This window comes from Parasteatoda tepidariorum, chromosome X1 (genome assembly GCF_043381705.1).
Source record: "Parasteatoda tepidariorum isolate YZ-2023 chromosome X1, CAS_Ptep_4.0, whole genome shotgun sequence".
Classification (NCBI taxonomy): domain Eukaryota; kingdom Metazoa; phylum Arthropoda; class Arachnida; order Araneae; family Theridiidae; genus Parasteatoda; species Parasteatoda tepidariorum.
The window spans coordinates 22,510,769-22,528,373 of record NC_092214.1 but is presented as its reverse complement, the minus strand read 5'-3'; the positions used below and the strand labels follow the sequence as shown (position 1 = coordinate 22,528,373).

The 17,605-nt window shown below is 31.1% G+C and overlaps 1 protein-coding gene across 2 annotated transcripts in view; it reads right to left on the bottom strand.

Annotated features, from left to right (window-relative positions):
- LOC107437530 (orphan steroid hormone receptor 2) overlaps nucleotides 1–15,629 on the bottom strand; it is a 123,517-nt gene extending 107,888 nt beyond the window's left edge. Inside the window, exon 1 of one of the 2 annotated variants that reach the window (XM_043040090.2) lies at nucleotides 15,073–15,629. The gene's annotated coding sequence lies outside the window, so the exon portion shown is untranslated. The remainder of the gene's footprint in view (nucleotides 1–15,072) is intronic. The other variant, XM_071187938.1, reaches the window with a different exon arrangement.
- Between the last annotated feature and the right edge of the window lie 1,976 nt (nucleotides 15,630–17,605).

Here is a 17,605-nt window from a genome sequence, read left to right as displayed (position 1 = left end):
GTTATTTAAAAAATTACTCCAACGCTGCATCATCAGTGCACATAAAAATTTGCCAAAATCGAGATTTTTTCATTGACTTTCATCTAAGTAGAAAAACCTGGTCAAATTGGTCTGTTTTAAAAAGTTTAATAACTTTCAAAATATTTGAATTATTTGTCCGTTCTAAGGCCCACAAACAATTATTATTATTTTCTTTTTTTTACATTTATAAAATTTATTTATCTACAGATAATTCCATGAAAAAGTTTTTTTTCTTCTGTATTTAATTTAATAGTCGTCGAAATTTTTTCCCCCCTTCACTTTAACTTTGTAATTTTGAATAACAAACTACAAATTTAAACGCAATCGGATGAATAGTACCTGATCGTTAGGTAGGTACTCTATTCACGTCGCACTAGAGCTGCACAATGGGTTATTGGCGACGGTCTGGGAAACATCTCTAAGGATGATCCGAAGAGATGCCATCACAATTTCGACATAGATCTGAGGGGGAAGGAAGTTTTCTCCAGATCCCTGTACTCATGGTACTGCTTAACGACTGACCACAGGAATTTCGGTTCTATACGAGTACGTATATATCACGCACTCGGCGGGTCTTAGCGGAGTCGAGGATCAAACCCCGGTTACAACGAATTTTTAATCCAGTTTTTTAAATGAATCGGTACTGTTTTTTAAACTTTATTTTAACGCCACTGTATTTGTAAGCACACATTTCAGACGCAATTTGGCTGCGTCAGTGCTCTTATAATTCAATATGCAGACTTTATTTGAATAGTGGGTAAACTTCACTAATTAAGAAAAAATAAAACTAACGGAGTTTTATTTTCAGTTCATATAAGTCTCATTTCTATCTGATAATAAAACTAACGCTCTTCTAGCTTATTTCTGTCACCAGAGGGCACCATAAATCACATAAGGTATAAAAAAAAAAAAAAACTCCTTAAACGTTGGTCTTAATCTCAAAATAAACAACTATTGAGTTCCTCTATTCAAATAAAGCTTTCTTATGCTGTTATGTAAGAGATTATACGACAGTCATAACACATTACAACAACCTACATTTCTTTTTCATCTAGGTATACTTACTGAACCTAAAGGGTATTCCGCATAGACCACCCTTAATGTATATTTCTAAAATCCACATAGAAAACAAAACGCTACCGAAATCTGACAATCACACTTGAATAAGGAGGGTGTATGAAACACCAAAACCTGTTAGATTGCGGTAAGAAACAGAGAAGTTGAAAGACTATTTATTACAGGTAACACTTTCAAGTTTCAACTTGCAATCAAACATGTTCTTATGTTCCTGCCTTGATGAATTGCGATTTTTCAGATATCGACAGAGTTTTTGTTTTTTCCTCGCTTAAATATTTGTGACTTGTGAATTTTTTGTGTCCTTATTTTTTCTAAGGAGTCTAAAATTATTGATTTTTAAGAAATGCGTGAGACAAAATTTTTTATTGACTTTCATTGATGTCTATTTTTCTTATGATATGCTTATTAGTTGATCTAATAAAACCATTTATTAGTTACACCTCTGAAAAAAAATTAAAGTAATACACATTAATTCGAAACTTATTCGATTTTCCGAGACATAAAACTGCATATTAATAACGTTCGACTCATTAAAAAATATCTTTGCAATACAGCTGAGTTCGTTTATTACATAATTGAAGGGACCAAGATAAATCGCTCGTAAAATCAGGGTGCTCGTAAACAATAGTCGGCCGAAGTTGTTAAAAATTCTATCCTATTGATTCCAAAAGATAAGTAATTTCTTCGAATGTGTGAGGGTCGTTCAATACACAATTGAACTGTTTCGTTTACATTGTAAACATTTGCCTCACCTTTAGGTGATCTCCGAAGCCAGGAAAGAGGTTCAATCATTTTTATTACGTACACGAGCTCTGTTTTGTTTTAGGAACTGAAAAATCTCCTCGTCCGATTCAGAACCAGTTTTTGTTTACATTCAAAGCAAATGTTAACGTTTCGGTTTTAAGTTAGGTTAGCAGTTAACTTAGCTACGTCACTAAATGAAAATTTGACTAGTTGTCCATTGTTTCCTCCACATTACAACCAGATTATGCGTTTTACAAACATTTGGTATCGGACAATCCTGGAGAGACACATGCACAATAGTAGGTATTGAATCTATTCTATGGTTTGTATAGCAACATCATCTGTTAGATATTGCAATTGTGCGATTCATAGCAAACGGATGAAAAATTTCGCATATTTACAAATAATTTTTCTTAACAAATTGAGGTAAAAAGGGATAATTAGAACCTTTTCGAAGAGAGAGTATATTCTACGAACAGTCGAACACTTTTTTTACACAGCTTTAATAAAATAATATCGAAGAAGCTTAGAAAAAATCTCTCGTTAAATCTGAGTTACGATTGTAATTTCCGGGGATTGAGTAGAATTTTTAACATTAAATCAACCATATAATAAAAATTTACACGTTAAGTTTAGGTTCTTGCTATATCAGAACTCGAAATAAAAAAATAAAAAAACTTGATTGTACATGCTTGATGATACATGATAATTAAATTAATTATAATTTAATAATTATAAAACTAAATCCAAGTTATTGTCATAATTCCAGGATGCTATGTCTAAAAAGCTGTGTTTCGGTAGTTATGTTGTGTATGTATAAATCAATCATATAATAAAAATTTACACGTTAAGTTCAGGTTCTCGCTATATCAGAATTCGAAATAAAAAATAAACTTGATTGTATATGCTTGATGATACATGATAATTAAATTAATTATAATTTAATAATTATAAAAATAAATCCAAGTTATTGTCATAATTCCAGGATGCTATGTCTAAAAAGTTGTGTTCCGGTAGTTATGTATTATAATAAAAGAATTTTATCATAATAAAAGAATTTTATAGTATATATTTAATGATATATGACAATTTAATAATTATAACAATAAATCCGAGTTATGGTAGTATGTAATCCCAGGGAGTTATGTTGGTTAACCCAACATTAAACCAACCATTTAATAAAAATTTACTCGTTAAGCCCAGGTCTTCGTTAACTCAGAACTCGTAAAAAAGAATTTGATTGCATATGTTTGATGATACATGACAATTTAATATAAACAATTGAACTCTAAAAAATACTTTATGCTTATCTTTGATTCACGTTCACTCACTAATGATGCAGTCAAGCTAAAATGTTCGCAAGGGGGGGAAAAAACTCTTTTTTACACACCTAATGACTAAGTCAGTGAGCCGATTTCAACAAAATAACAAGGTTCATAAGAACAAAAGTATATAAGAAAGCCATAAAGGCAGACGAAAAAGTATTCATAGCAGGTAGCAGCAACTGATTACACAGAATATTTTATAAAACAGTTGTTTCTAACAAAGCAGTTGTCATTTTTTTTATTGCAGTCGTTTGACTTAACCTCTTATGAACTTGGGCTGCTTTATGGTCACCATAGTAACGAAAAGGCAAAGGAAAGGTCATACCCGCCCCGTTTTTAAGAGCATTGACACACACTAACGTGCTTCCATATAACTTATTTTTAAAGACTATGTTAGAACAGATGAATAAAGTTCAAATTGTGCCGATCGTAAGTCTTACAACTAATAAATGGCGTCCCAATTAAGAAAGTGAAAGAAAATGTCCCAAATAAGTACTTTTTACTGTTGTAATAAAGTAGGAATTTAGCCAGGAAAGTCGCAGTTCTATTTTTTTTCGGGGGGAGAAATTAAAATAAATAATTAAAACAGTTTTTCACACATAACAGAATAAATAAATTTTTTCGTCCAGCTGCTTTTACATATGCATTTTTTAAAATTTCCAATATTGTTAAACTTACCTGAATTTAAATTGTCGATATTTATTTTTAGGAGTCTGAAATGTTTTATTTTCTTAACCAGTGTTGAAAAGACGTTTCACATTCGAATTATGGATATGTCTATATTCAGTTCAGTAACTGGGCAATTCTGAGCTCAACCCAGAAAACATGGGAACTCCTAATTCGGGAATATGGACTAACTCGACTTCCTCTAGTTCTAGTACCTCTTGAGTGAAGCTGACAGAGAGAGGAAACAAGGATGAGGAAAGGTAAATCACGACACTCATACTGTTTGTCGGACAAGGGGATATTTTACGTCATCCCTGTGGTTGTAGCGAGCCAAGAGACTTTATTGAAATATAGGCTTAAAACACAATTGTACAAAAGACTAAAACGTCAAAGTTACGCCGGATTATTGGCAAGGAAATTCCAACCTTTAGTATGGGATATGATCACTTCTGCCTGCTATGCAGGATAGACATCATCTTCCCAGGCTGTTAAGAAGCTCTTGAAGAATTGCTGTTTATTCCTGTTATAGTGCTAATCGCAGCTGCAGAATTGTTGCTGGCGGCTGGGGACGTGCTGCCAAGCGTCTCCCTAGAGCAGGGTTTCTTAACCTGTGGTTCATGAACCCCTAAGGGGTCCATGAGTTATATTTTGGGGGTCCGCTGACTACTCCTAATTTTCAAAACGTTTGGAAGCCTACCCATTGCTTGTAAAGCGAGCTATGGCAGCTATAATTCCGTTTGTTACAGTGTATCTTTGCAAAGAGGGATTTTCCACACTTGTGACAATAAAAACATAACATCCAAATCGATTGAATGTTGAGCATGATACGCACGTTATCGAAAACCATCCCCCAATTCAATTTATTAATTAAGGAAAAGCAGCAGCAACCTTCACATTAAAAGTTTTAATTTTAAAAATTTTGTATACTATTAAAATAATAAAATTAAATGTTTTCCAATAATTGATGTTTTTTACAATTATTTTTTTTACGTTCGATGGGATTAAAATCCGGGGACCTCACTGGCCATATCATGCGCGCATCTTCACTCTCAAACAGTTCTGTGACAGCCAATGTGCGATTGTAGCATTATCGTCCATGAAGATGAACTCAGAACCCACAGTACCTCTAAAGGCACACAAGAGGAAGGAAAACCTAGGTACAATAGCGGGCACCAGTGACCGAACCACCTAGGAAGATGTGTAGATCAGTACAGGTAATATACAAGTACTCCGCCTCCTCTAAATCGGTATCTTTTGATGATGTTAGAGGGGTTATTGCCTCGCTCTTTCCAGATGTGTATGCGTCCAGAATCACTGGTCAAATTAAAGCTGCTCTCATCCGTAGCGAACCCTTTGTGCATCAGTCCAGTTGTGTTTGTGGCACCACATTCAAAGGAGTCTCCAGTGTACTGGCCGTCGTGCAAATTTCGATCTTCTTCCAACTATTCAATAATTCGATCGCGCGTAAAATCATCCAGATGTCGTCTTCTGTGTTGTCTGGATCATAACGTGACAACAAATTCACTTCGTTTAAACTGATGTAATGTATACCATTCACATAAATACTGAGCTTTCAATGATAGCTCGTTTTATTTCCTTACGACACGTCCCCGATACGTCATGGTGCATATATGCAAATTCTAAATTTTTCCTTAGGGTGATTGGTCTTCTCAATGACCTTTTTGTAACTGCTTGTTTTATTGTTATGCTAGTTTTTCAAATAATCCTTAATTTCTGCACACCAAGCGTGTAACAAAAGAATTTTATTTTTAAAATTTTAATCTACTTTCAGATACACTGTTAAATGATAAAACTTAAAATTATCTCTCAAGAGTTCTGATGCATTATTTTTAAATAGTAGTTAAATACTGGTAATGAAACGACACAAAATTAATAAAAAGTTCACGATTTATTTTTAAAAGTATTTTTTACTTCTTGAAAGCTCATAAAAATATGCAAAAATTGATAATCATTCCATGGTTTAAATAATTTAATCTCACCAATTGGTGATTCCATTAAATTAATATATTTTTAAATATTTGCCCGTTTTATAGAAAACTTTTTCAGAACCCTTTTTCCCATGAATAGTGAAAGTGAAACATTCATCAGAAAGTCGATTAAAAGTGAATTAGTGTCAATTTCATTATTATCTCTATAAAAGAACTTGAAATGGGCAAAGGTTGCAAACAAGTTCAAAACTCAATGATTTTAAAAGTGCTTATTCACAATTTTATCACTTATTACCCAAGAGTAGCGACGTAACTTAAGAACGACACATGTGTTTCGGGTGCCATCAATATAAACACTCAATTAAATTATTGATCTTCTTTTTAATGATGGATAATTTTTTTTTTTTTTTTTTTTTGCAAACTAAATTTTCGAAGTGAAGCTTTAATGAGTTAAATATAAAATTATGGAAGAATGCCTGCATAGTTAAACAAGAATTGTTAAAGTACATAATTTTTTCTTCGAGATTTGGACATCCATTATTTTGAGTGGATGTAAAGAATTCTGCTCAAAACATAAACTGTTCTACAAGGGCTTTTTCGAAGTTCTAAACATTCTGCTTTCAGATCAAAATGTAAAATAAATGTTATATGAAAATTGCCAAGCGTTTTTAAATTAAAATCTGCTTAATATGGCAGTAGAAAAAAAAAAGGAAAACATTCTTGTTGGGATAGTTTTTCCACAAAATTTATGTATAAAAAAACACGTTTTTTTTTCCATTTAATTTATTAAAATCAAACTCTTTCCTTTTTATATTATATATGTATACATAATTTGTGTTATGCTAGCAAAGAACTCTGCATCAACGAAAACAATCTGAAACGAATACAGCGATGACTTTCGACTGAGCTACCAAAGTTCTTATAATTTCGATAGATGGCTCACTCGCATACTACTGCGATTTATACACAAAATATTTCCAGCGGTTGACATATCATGGGGTTACTTACATTGCCACCACGCTAACCAAGTTTTTTTTTGTGTGTGTGTGTAACCACGTGAATTTATGACGAAATCACACGAATCGGAGGCGTAGAAAAGGAGTTAATTAAATGAACGTTTGAAGATTCAAGTGTTGCAACAAATAAAAGGGTTTCGTAAAAAAAAGAGAGAGAGAGAGAAAAACACTATTTTTTTTTCTAACGAACTTCTTTAAATGTTAACCATTTGGGAATTAATTTTTTAGATTATCAATTTTATACTTTTATGAGTACCTCAGTAGTTCCTTAATTCTAGCCGAAGTTATTATGGATTTTTTTGCCCTCTGGAAGATGCGTTATTGTTTAATAAATCTGATAGAAAAAAAAATCGTTATCGAACTTAGGAAGAAAGGGGGGGGGGAGAGAGAGAGCTCGGTAATTCACGAAATTTTATGTAACAAAATTTATATTTTAGATTAGCGAAACTCCGAAAATTTTTTTGTCGGTATATAAATTATTGATTCGCGGAAGTCCGTGAATCGACGGTCTTGAGATTCGCGGGAAAGAATCACACGCCTGGATCTATAGACTAGACTATCGCAACACTCGAACACGCCATCTGGGGAGAAGAACGCCAACTGGGAGGCCCTACCCCTTTCCTCCTCTTTTTAGTTGTATAGGAATGAATTACGATATTTTTCCTTTTCTTAATATTTTTCGTATTTAATTGTTAAAATTATTTTTTTTTTTAAATTTCCATGATGNAGATAATACGTAACAAAATTTATATTTTAGATTAGCGAAACTCAGAAAATTTGTTTGTTGGTATATAAATTGATTCGCGGAAGTCCGTGAATCGACGGTCTTGAGATTCGCGGAAAAGAATCACACGCCTGGACCTATAGACTAGACCAGGGGTAGGCAACGCGGCGCCATGGCGCCCCCGATCGATTTTTAATGCGCCCTCGCTGGACTAATGTAAATGTATGATAGCCAGAGCGATTTACTTAACTCTTGTCAAACGGCGATATACAGCAAGTAGTCAGTTGAGTTTAGGATTGTGCATGATTATGTGCAAAATATGCGCCCTCGGTGATTTTCAAATTTAGTATTGCGCCCTTAAGGAGAAACAGGTTGCCGACCCCTGGACTAGACTATCACAACACTCGAACACGCCACCTGGGGAGAAGAACGCCATCTGGGACGCCCTACCCCTTTCCTCCTCTCTCTAGTTGTACAGGAATGAATTACGATATTTTTCCTTTTCTTAATATTTTTCGTATTTAATTGTTAAAAACATTTTTTTAAAATTTCCATGATGCCTTTTCTTTAGACCTACGCTTAAAGTAGTTTTCAGTTCCATATAGTTTACAAACTTGAAAGATTTTATCTATTTGAAAATCAAAACAGAAACAGTACTTCCTTCTTCTAAGATTCTCCACACGCTAATGGTGAAATCATGTGAAGTGTTGCCATAGGTAGAGAGTTCTGCTCTACGCCACCTGTAGCCCACTTTGATCGCCAATAAGGAAATCTTTCCAAGTTGTACACTAAATGTATAAATTCTCCCCTCCAAAATAAATAAATGTGCAAGGAAAATATACAATGCCTACACAAAGTAACGCTCACTTTCTCACTACAGAAAAATTCACTAATCTAATCTCGTTTGTATAAATTTTTTTCTCAGTACTAGCTTTCAGCACACAAGGTTAAAGGGTGTAATATTTGCTACATTGCATTAATAGCTAGTAGTATTTGCTATATTGCATATTAAAATGCCTTTTTAAAATTTGAAATTTAAAAAATAAAAGCAAGTAAAATATTTAATTGGAAACTATTATAAAATTAAAACAAATTCAAAAGTAAAAGTCAAGAACAATTTTATTTAAAAACAAAGTATATGTAAAATAAAAAGTACTATTTTCTTTTAAATATAAATACAAAACAGAAAAAAATAACATTAAACAGTTAGGGATATAATTGTGCATCTTTTTAAATATTTGAAGTTGTAGAAATATGTTTCAATATAAAATGGTGACATTTTTTTTAATAATCTATTTTCTCAATTTCACATTTTATACATAGACGTTTTTATTTCATAGAAACCAATGTAATTGAAGTTCATAATTTAACAAGAAATACCATGATAGAAAGAATTTAATTAAATTGAACAAAATTTATAGAAAAATTTCTCAGCTTTCGGAAACAACTTCAAATTTTCATCACAATAGTTTAAAATATAAATGAAATATGGGATGAATTTCTTTCAGGATACTGGAATAAAATGGACAAAATGGAACAAACTAAAAATGACCAGCTCTTAGATAAGCTAAAAATAAACATATATCTCTTTGAAGAAAAAATATTTTTATATTTAAGGATGCAACAGATCTTACATTAGCCAGATATATATCTGGCCTAACTTTCAACTGGATGTCCAGTAACGGGAGAATCTTTTTTTTCTCTTTCTTTTAGTATTAATATTTAAAAGGATGAAACTAAACTAATATTTTCTTTTTATTCATATTTTTATCTATTTCTTTCAAATAAACTTTTAATTAAAGCAAATTAACTTTAAATTTCCAAACAGCTACAACTATTACAGCAAAAATACTTGTTATTAACTTAGCGTAAAATGAAGAATGGGATAGAAAATAGGTAAGAAACAAACATTGATTATAATAAAAACATAATAGTTAGACAAAGAAAAAAAAAGAAAAATATAAATTTATTGGAATTTTTATTTGATTTTAAAATTCACAATAGTTAGAAGCAATGGTATATTATATAGTTACGCATATGTATATCTGTGAATTTAAAAACAGTAATTACTTAAGTACCATAGTAATTAAATAATAAATTAGTACATAATAGTCACAATATAATTTTCAATATCATATAACTTTTAAAATATCATCTACAAGAATAGTTAGATTAGTGGTTGATTTCATAGCTGTAGCAGAACAGCCCAAGCAAATTTCTTTGTTTTCATAAAGATTATAAATATAGAATTTTTGAAAGATCTTTAAAGAAAAGGAAATTTTAGCATAAAATTGGATTTTCTAACATAACTAAGAGTTATTTATTAAATATTATTTAATATTCAATTGTAACCATTCATAAATTTTTTCTCAATATTTAATAATGATATTTAATATGTCCACTGTGTATGAGATAAGTAAACATATGCACTATTTTAATTAATGACCACACAGGTCGTTATATTGAGTTCGAATATTTTATTAAACATATTGCATTATTCATGCAAAATTGCAATTTTATAATCAATTTCAATTTTTATTTAATAAATTGCAGAATTTCGAAAGGTAAAAAAAATTTCAGTCATATTTTACTATTTGCTTTTGGTTAAGTTTAAGTAATTTGTAAAAAATAAAAAATATTAAGTATTAATAAGTATGTCAATGTAATCAAAGAATGAAATTGATTTACACAAATTCAGAAAAAGACAAAATAAGTAAATAACATTTAAAATAATAAATCAAAATTAAAAAGAGCTAAAAGCAGCTAAAATCAAATTTGTCTTATTTTAATTTAGAAAGTCAGAAATACTATTCTGGCAGAAAACGAAGAATATTTAAGATATGTGTGCTAGCAAGACAGCACTTCATTAGGGAGGACACTGCCTACCAACACACAGGAGCCTTTCTGTCATCAGTGGTAATATCAAAAACTGATTGTGTCCCGAGGCCCCATAATGGATAAACAAATAAGAAAAAGCAATTAGAAAAATTGAAATGCAATGAAAAATTAATGACAAACAAAGACAATTAAAAAGTACACGGAGTAAGACTTAATAATGAAACAACCACATATAAGAAAAATAAAGATAAAACTACAATTCGAATTACCAAATTAAAATAAAATATAAATTGCCAAATCATTAAGAAAACTTTAGATATAAATGAAGTGCTGACCCCTTTTGAAAAAACTTGAAAAATAAAGCAAAAAACATTCAATGAGTAAAAAGTCTAAGAAAGTGCTGCCATCTATATGCTTCAGGCCTCGGGGCACAGTCAGTTTTTGGTATCACCACAGTTAGTTTTGGAGGTTACGGGGACTATAGTAACTATTTCAAGTAGAGGTGTTTGGTCCAAGGCTGTGGAGGATGTAAGGAAAATGACAGACTTCAACTACACCATATATATGTAAACAGGGCCGGATTAACCTATAGGCACACTAGGCACGTGCCTAGGGCCTACGAAAAACTTGGGAGAAAAAAATTTGTTGACAAAAATAATTTAGCTTTAAAAACAACAAGTGTATTGCACAAAATTATGAAGATACAAATAAAAATATAATATTTTTCGGTAATAAATTTTGCAGAATCTTATGATTTAATATATTACTTTTTTGCGATTTTTGGATTCAACGAGCATATAGCAATTTTAGCATATATTTTGAATAGAGGGGAGGAGTGGGGGAAGGAGGGGAGTGCCCCAAAACGGCTATGCCTAGGGCCTACGAAAGGTATAATCCGGCTCTGGTTGATTGTTATAAGAAGTAAATGCTGCAAAAATTATATAAAAATTCGATTTGNAAAATGTAAAAAAAAATATGCAAGAAAATTTTAGCATATATTTTGAATAGAGGGGAGGAGTGGGGGAAGGAGGGGAGGGCCCAAAAACGGCTATGCCTAGGGCCTACGAAAGGTATAATCCGGCTCTGTACGTAAACATATACATATGTGCTAGTTTATTTTTTTAAAAAATATAATATAAAAGAAGTAATAGATGCTACATAAAATATAATTCATGTCATAGCAGATTATTTATATTAAATAACATTTATTATAAAATGGAAAAACTGCTATTTGTAATTTCTAGGAAACAGTATAGCTTCGCAAGATCTTTTCAATAGATGACCATAGATCCAATTTTATAAACTGCAAAACTGAGAATAGTTTTTCTACACTAACTTGACTAAGAGGAAGAGTTGTAATTGTTATGGCTATTTTTTTTAAAAACTTTTCAGGATATATTTGTATAGGTTTTAAAAGAGGTGTCTTATAACAGCAATCATATTTCACAATTTATTTAAGGTCTGTGTAGAAATCTTGTTTGGAATTTTTATTTTTAAATTTAAAGTCTCTTAGTTCTTTATTTTTACTTGCTTTGCCTTAGCCTTTTCAATATTATTCAAATATTTCTAAAAATTAATTCATCACTGGAAGAGGAAGATAGATACTCAGTTACAATGTCGACAGCCTGACTGTCCTGATTTGAATATCCAAATTGTTCTGAGAATAATTTCATTAAGTTTATAGATGGCTTTCTTTACCTTTTAAATAGGCTCATCATCCAACAAAATTCCGGTGTTTTGGATCTACATATTGTAACTAGCACGATTTCATCGTCTAACAAACTAAATTTTTTTTTTCTCTTCATTTATTTATTAATAGGGGAGAGTGGCTCACCTTGGGACATTTTTATTTTTGGTCTTAAATTTTAAATTATCTTTTAGTTCTCTTAGATTCAGATAAATGTCAGCATCACTTAACCTTGAAACATATTTTGATGCTAATAATTAAGCAGGTAAGAATGTATTAAGATTTTTATTTTTGAAGCATGTTTACTTACTTTCATATAAAAGTTTAATTAGTTAATAAAAGTTAATATAATGAAGTGTAAAGCTTTTCCTTTCGAAGTTATCAAATTTAATTGTTCTAATGCTAAGCCTAAAAGTATGATAGTTTAAAATATCCTACTAAGTATATAGTGCACCTTGGGACAGATTGAGGTGGCCCACCTTGAGACACTAGATATGTATAATTGATCCTTATTAAAAATAAAATAGATTTTCAACAAAAATATATTGTGCATGCAAAGTATTTTTTAATTTATATAATCTTTGTTTATTAATAGTTATTTCTCATTTTAGGAACTCATTAGATTTAATTAATGGCAAGAAGTATAAAAATAATGCAGCAGTTCGTGCTTAGATGAAATGAACAGTGAAAGTGACAGCAAAATGTTTAACGATAAGAAAAAAGTTCATCTACAAAAAAAGTAGTAAAACAAGATTATTAATTAGAGATTTTGCTCTTATCAAATTTTCTGGTAAAAGATCTGTTGTTGCCTTTGTAGGGTTGTTGAAAGAGTTGACAGAGATGAGTAAGAGTTATCAGTTTTGAGAAGAGTGAGTCAGTCAAACATTTATATATCCCGAAAAAGAAGACAAATCATGCATAGATTCAAATGACATTTTGTTAAAACTTAAGCAGAGAAAAGCTTTGAATGTTCTTTAGGTTTGGTATTTGATTCTGAGCAATTTGCATACTGATTGAACTTGGATTTGCATACAAAAAGTTGAAACTAACAAAATAAAACTTTATTAACAAAATTAAAAAATAAGTAAATTTATTTAGTTACACTATTTTAGATAATTTCTACTTAACTTTTCACATCTTTTAAACTGCCCCACTAGGAGGTACACCTTGGGACAAATAACAAGGTAACTAAAAATGTTTTAAAAATTTTTCTATGACAGATACAAAATCAAAAACTAGTTAAAAATTTTTTCAAATATTACAAGAATACCAGGTAAAATTTTGACAATAATTGATCAAAAAAATAAATAAAAATAAAAAAGTGTCCCAAGGTTCGCCACTCACCCATATATTAATAAAATAGGAAATAACTAATTATTAATATATATAATTTGCAAAAAAAACAACAACTCAGTTTGTCATTAATTATTTTTTACAATTCAATATAATTTCATTTCAATTATGAACTAAGCAACAAAACCCTGAGTCAAAGTTGTCATGTTTTTAGCGACTTAAGCGAAAATCTGCCTAATTTTGATTCCGACTCCACAGCCCTCGAAGGTGAATCGGGTGAGAGAAGTTCCCCTCTTTGAAATGCAATATTTCTTGTAAGCATAGTAACAAATGGCCTTAGACTTTGGCACTAGGAGAGTCCTTTCTACAGACTAAATGTAATTTCCGGGTAAATAAGTCACCGTTATGAAGCTGTTTCATTGAGACCAATATAAAAGAAGAACTGCGATTAATAGTTGACCCGTCAAACCGTTCAATCAATGATTGACTGCTCAACCAATGAAACAGTATAAGCAGCAAAAGAAAGCCTTTGAAAATATCTTGAAAAACTTAAGGCTTGTTCATAAGTTAAGGATAATATTATATGTTTTAACTTACTGTAACTCTTTCTAATAAATTTCATAAACTAAAGTTACTTCTTTAGAAAATTGAAAAATTTTAATGTAATACAATCAAAATTTCTATCAATAAGAGAAAAAATTAAACCTTAATTTTTATTTGAAGAAGAAAAACTCGATAATTAAAAAAGTCTGAAACATAACTCAATAAAAAATAAATATTTTTATGATTAGAAAAATTAATGTTTATAAACATAGTGAGGATAACTATTTAAATGCAAACTGCACATTTCTCATTGGACTGACCATAAATATAGTTCATAAGAACTAAAGCTCCTAGAAACAAGTAGTAACTATAACTTTTAATGGACAATTATTGTATAGGTATTAATTAGAATAGTATGTTATAAAAACACTATGAGATAACAAAATACAATTGAAACATTTTCATCTTCCAAACATTTTTAGAAGTATTAAGTTTGTTGGATTATTTCGAGTTTAGAAGATAAAAAACGGAAATATTAACAGGGTTTTAATATCACAATAATTGAAGAATTGTCCACACGTTTACTTTTTTATTTTTTATCATGCATTTTGACATCTCTACATAGAAGTACCATAAAGTAAAAGTTTAAAATGTAATTTTTAAAACTGCAATGCAAAATAAATACTTTAACTACTATTAAACGATATTTATACTGGATAAAATAGAAAAAGAACTTCTGAATCTAAAGAATAAAAATGCGTATTGAAGGATCAAAACTTCAAACTATTTATCTAATCTATTAAGAATTTTGTCGCAAGAGATCAAGATTAAGTCCATCAATTTTAGACAGTGTGAAGAGAATCTATCTGTAGTTAGTGTAGTAGTCTATTTAAAAGAAAATCGTGGTTGAACACAATAGTTCTAATTTCATTACAGAAAGGATTATTGTTAAGGAACAAGATAAATTTTGAAACTATGAATAACCGTGGGCTTTTATAAATTAAAAAAATGAGAAATACAATCATTTAGACAAATGGAAAAAAGAAACATGCATCAAGCACAGTGCTAGATATTTGCAATCATGCGATTTAAATACGAAAATATAAAAAAGCATTACAATAACTACGTTAATCTTTTAAGAGGTAAAATGAAACAGCCATGCTTTAAAAGTGGTAAAATATTTCTCTACCTTCAAAGCTGTTAATAAGTTGTCGCAATGTTGTCCAAATAAAATATTTATAAAGGTTAGAGTTCACGACCGCGACCCCTAAAAAGTTAAAAACATAACATTGTGATCTGATTGGCTAGAAGAAAAAGCATGACGATTATTCCTATGCCAGACACTCATATAAAGTTTAATGAATTTATGAATAATCTGATTGAACCATCTGATTTATCTTACGCCCGTCATAAAGTTCTATTAGCAATACCAGCATGTTTTTAAAGCACTTATAATATACAAATGCCATTAACCATCAGCTAGTCTCAACTAGTTTCGAAATTCCAAAAACAAAGACAGCCTAAAACAGTATAGAGTAGATTGATTCATATGTCATTAACGATTTGACGCCCTCTACATAAAATTCTCATTCACCCGTAGTAACCGAGAAATAAAAATTGCTCTCTTTGGAGGCTTCGAGTTATGCTTTGTGCAGTTAATTCTATGAGTGCCATTTACTGCAAATGCTATAAACCAATTTGAATGACATTAATAACTTCTAATCATGAACTATAAAACTTAAGGACAATCCTCTCTGACATCATCAAACCACGTTTTTTGAAATTTTTCCTGTTCAATTGCCTACAGCGCTCTCTAGCAGCACTTACCGGAAACGGTTAATTGAGTCAGTACATGTGAATAGCTGAAACTCTACGGTATATCATAGTATTTCTGCCATGTTTTTATTTACTTCTGTACGATTATATTTGTGCTTGATAACGAATTCGCGACGCAAAACTCGAATACACCATCTGGGAATCGGTTGTATATCTAGAGCCTCATCCTTCTCCTCTCCCCCTCTGCTCATTTGTTTGGGAATATATTATTGGCGATCGAAATGGGCTGCAGGTGGCGTAGAGCAGAACTCTCTACCTATGGCAACACTTCACATGCTTTCCCCATTAGCGTGTGGAAAATCATATTATAGAGGAAGGAAGGAAGTTAGTTTCTCTCTTGATTTTCATATAGATTAAAATCTTTTAAGTTGGAAAACTATATGGAACTGAAAACTACATTAAACATATTTTTGAAGAAAAGTATCACGGAAATTTTAAAAATTATTTTTAAAAAATAGAAAGGAAAAATATTAAGAAAAGGGAAAATGTCGTAGTACATTCCTATGCAACTGAAAAGAGGAGGAGAGAGAAGGGAGAAGGGCTAAAGGCATGACACCGGTCTCTCCCCAGATGGCGTATTCGAGTGTTGTGATCGCTAATGATATCTTTCCTTTCAGTAATACTTTTTCGAATATAATTGTAAAAAATATTTTTTTAAATTTTCTCTACGCTTTCTTTAAAAACTATGTTTATGTCAGTTCTGTGTACTATGGATGGTATTTTCAATATAAATGTAAATAACAACAATCTCGAGCTCTCGACCTGCTCTACTTCTGGTAAAAAGTATACAGTGGCTTACTGCAGCTTATTCTGCGAGGCAATATTTTCAAATAAATTATGTAATTTCTAAGCTCAAATCTGCATAAGATATTAATGATTGTAAGTAATTCTGGTAAGTTTGAAATAGAAATTTGTTTTAGCTTATTAGAGATGTCTTGTTAAAAAAGGTGACATGGTTGTAAGATTTAGAAGGAACTAGCTTTTTTGGGAGTTCTGATTTAGTCTCTTTTTACTTATTACCGTTTGTTCTTGGTGTTGGCCGTGCACCATCATACGTTAGTATTAGCATATCGTTCCACCATATTGTAGTATTGGCATATTTACAAATTATCATTTAGGGCTAAATGTCGAAGTTAGTATATAGTTAACAAAGTAAAAAGTAAGCTTAGGCGTTTTATAAGCTTAGGCGTAAAAATCAGTCGGAAATAATACCCCGGAAGTCCTACAGAGAATTTTGACTTCCAGCGCCATCTGTGCTTAGATTTACTCGGTCAACCATCCATTCAATAGAGAAGAAAAGGAGAGGGAAGGGAGATGGTCAAGACATGGACCCCAAACCTCGCAGACTTCGAACACGGACGGTGACGCCACTATTCCCCGGAGTCTATTCTATACCACCGTCCGATAGTAAAACAAAATCCAAACCTCGCAACTCCCGAAGAGAGCGGTGAAGGGAATCCCAGCCCTCGAACAAAGGTTCGGACCCTCCCCCTAGGAAGTGACGTTTTGTATCGATAGTTATAAGAAAGTGACCAATGGCTTTTGTTTATCCTTTAATCGTTCTCCCTTCGCTTAGGGGTCGTGACCTCTATCCCAGAGTTTACAGTGTTCTTTCAGAAAGAGAATGTATTCTTCTTTCATTTTGACAGTTACATACATAGTCTAAAATAAATATCTACATATTTTAATCTTTGATCTTTCTTCAAGAATTTAATATGTAGTATTCGTTTTAAACTTGTTTGCATTATTGTATTTATTATTAGAGAATCGATTTACCTATAACTATATTTACTAACAGTTTGCCAAAAAAAAGAAATATTCTTAAAATAAAAAATAATACGTCAAATAATACAAATCCAATACATCTTTATTTATTACCTTTTCTA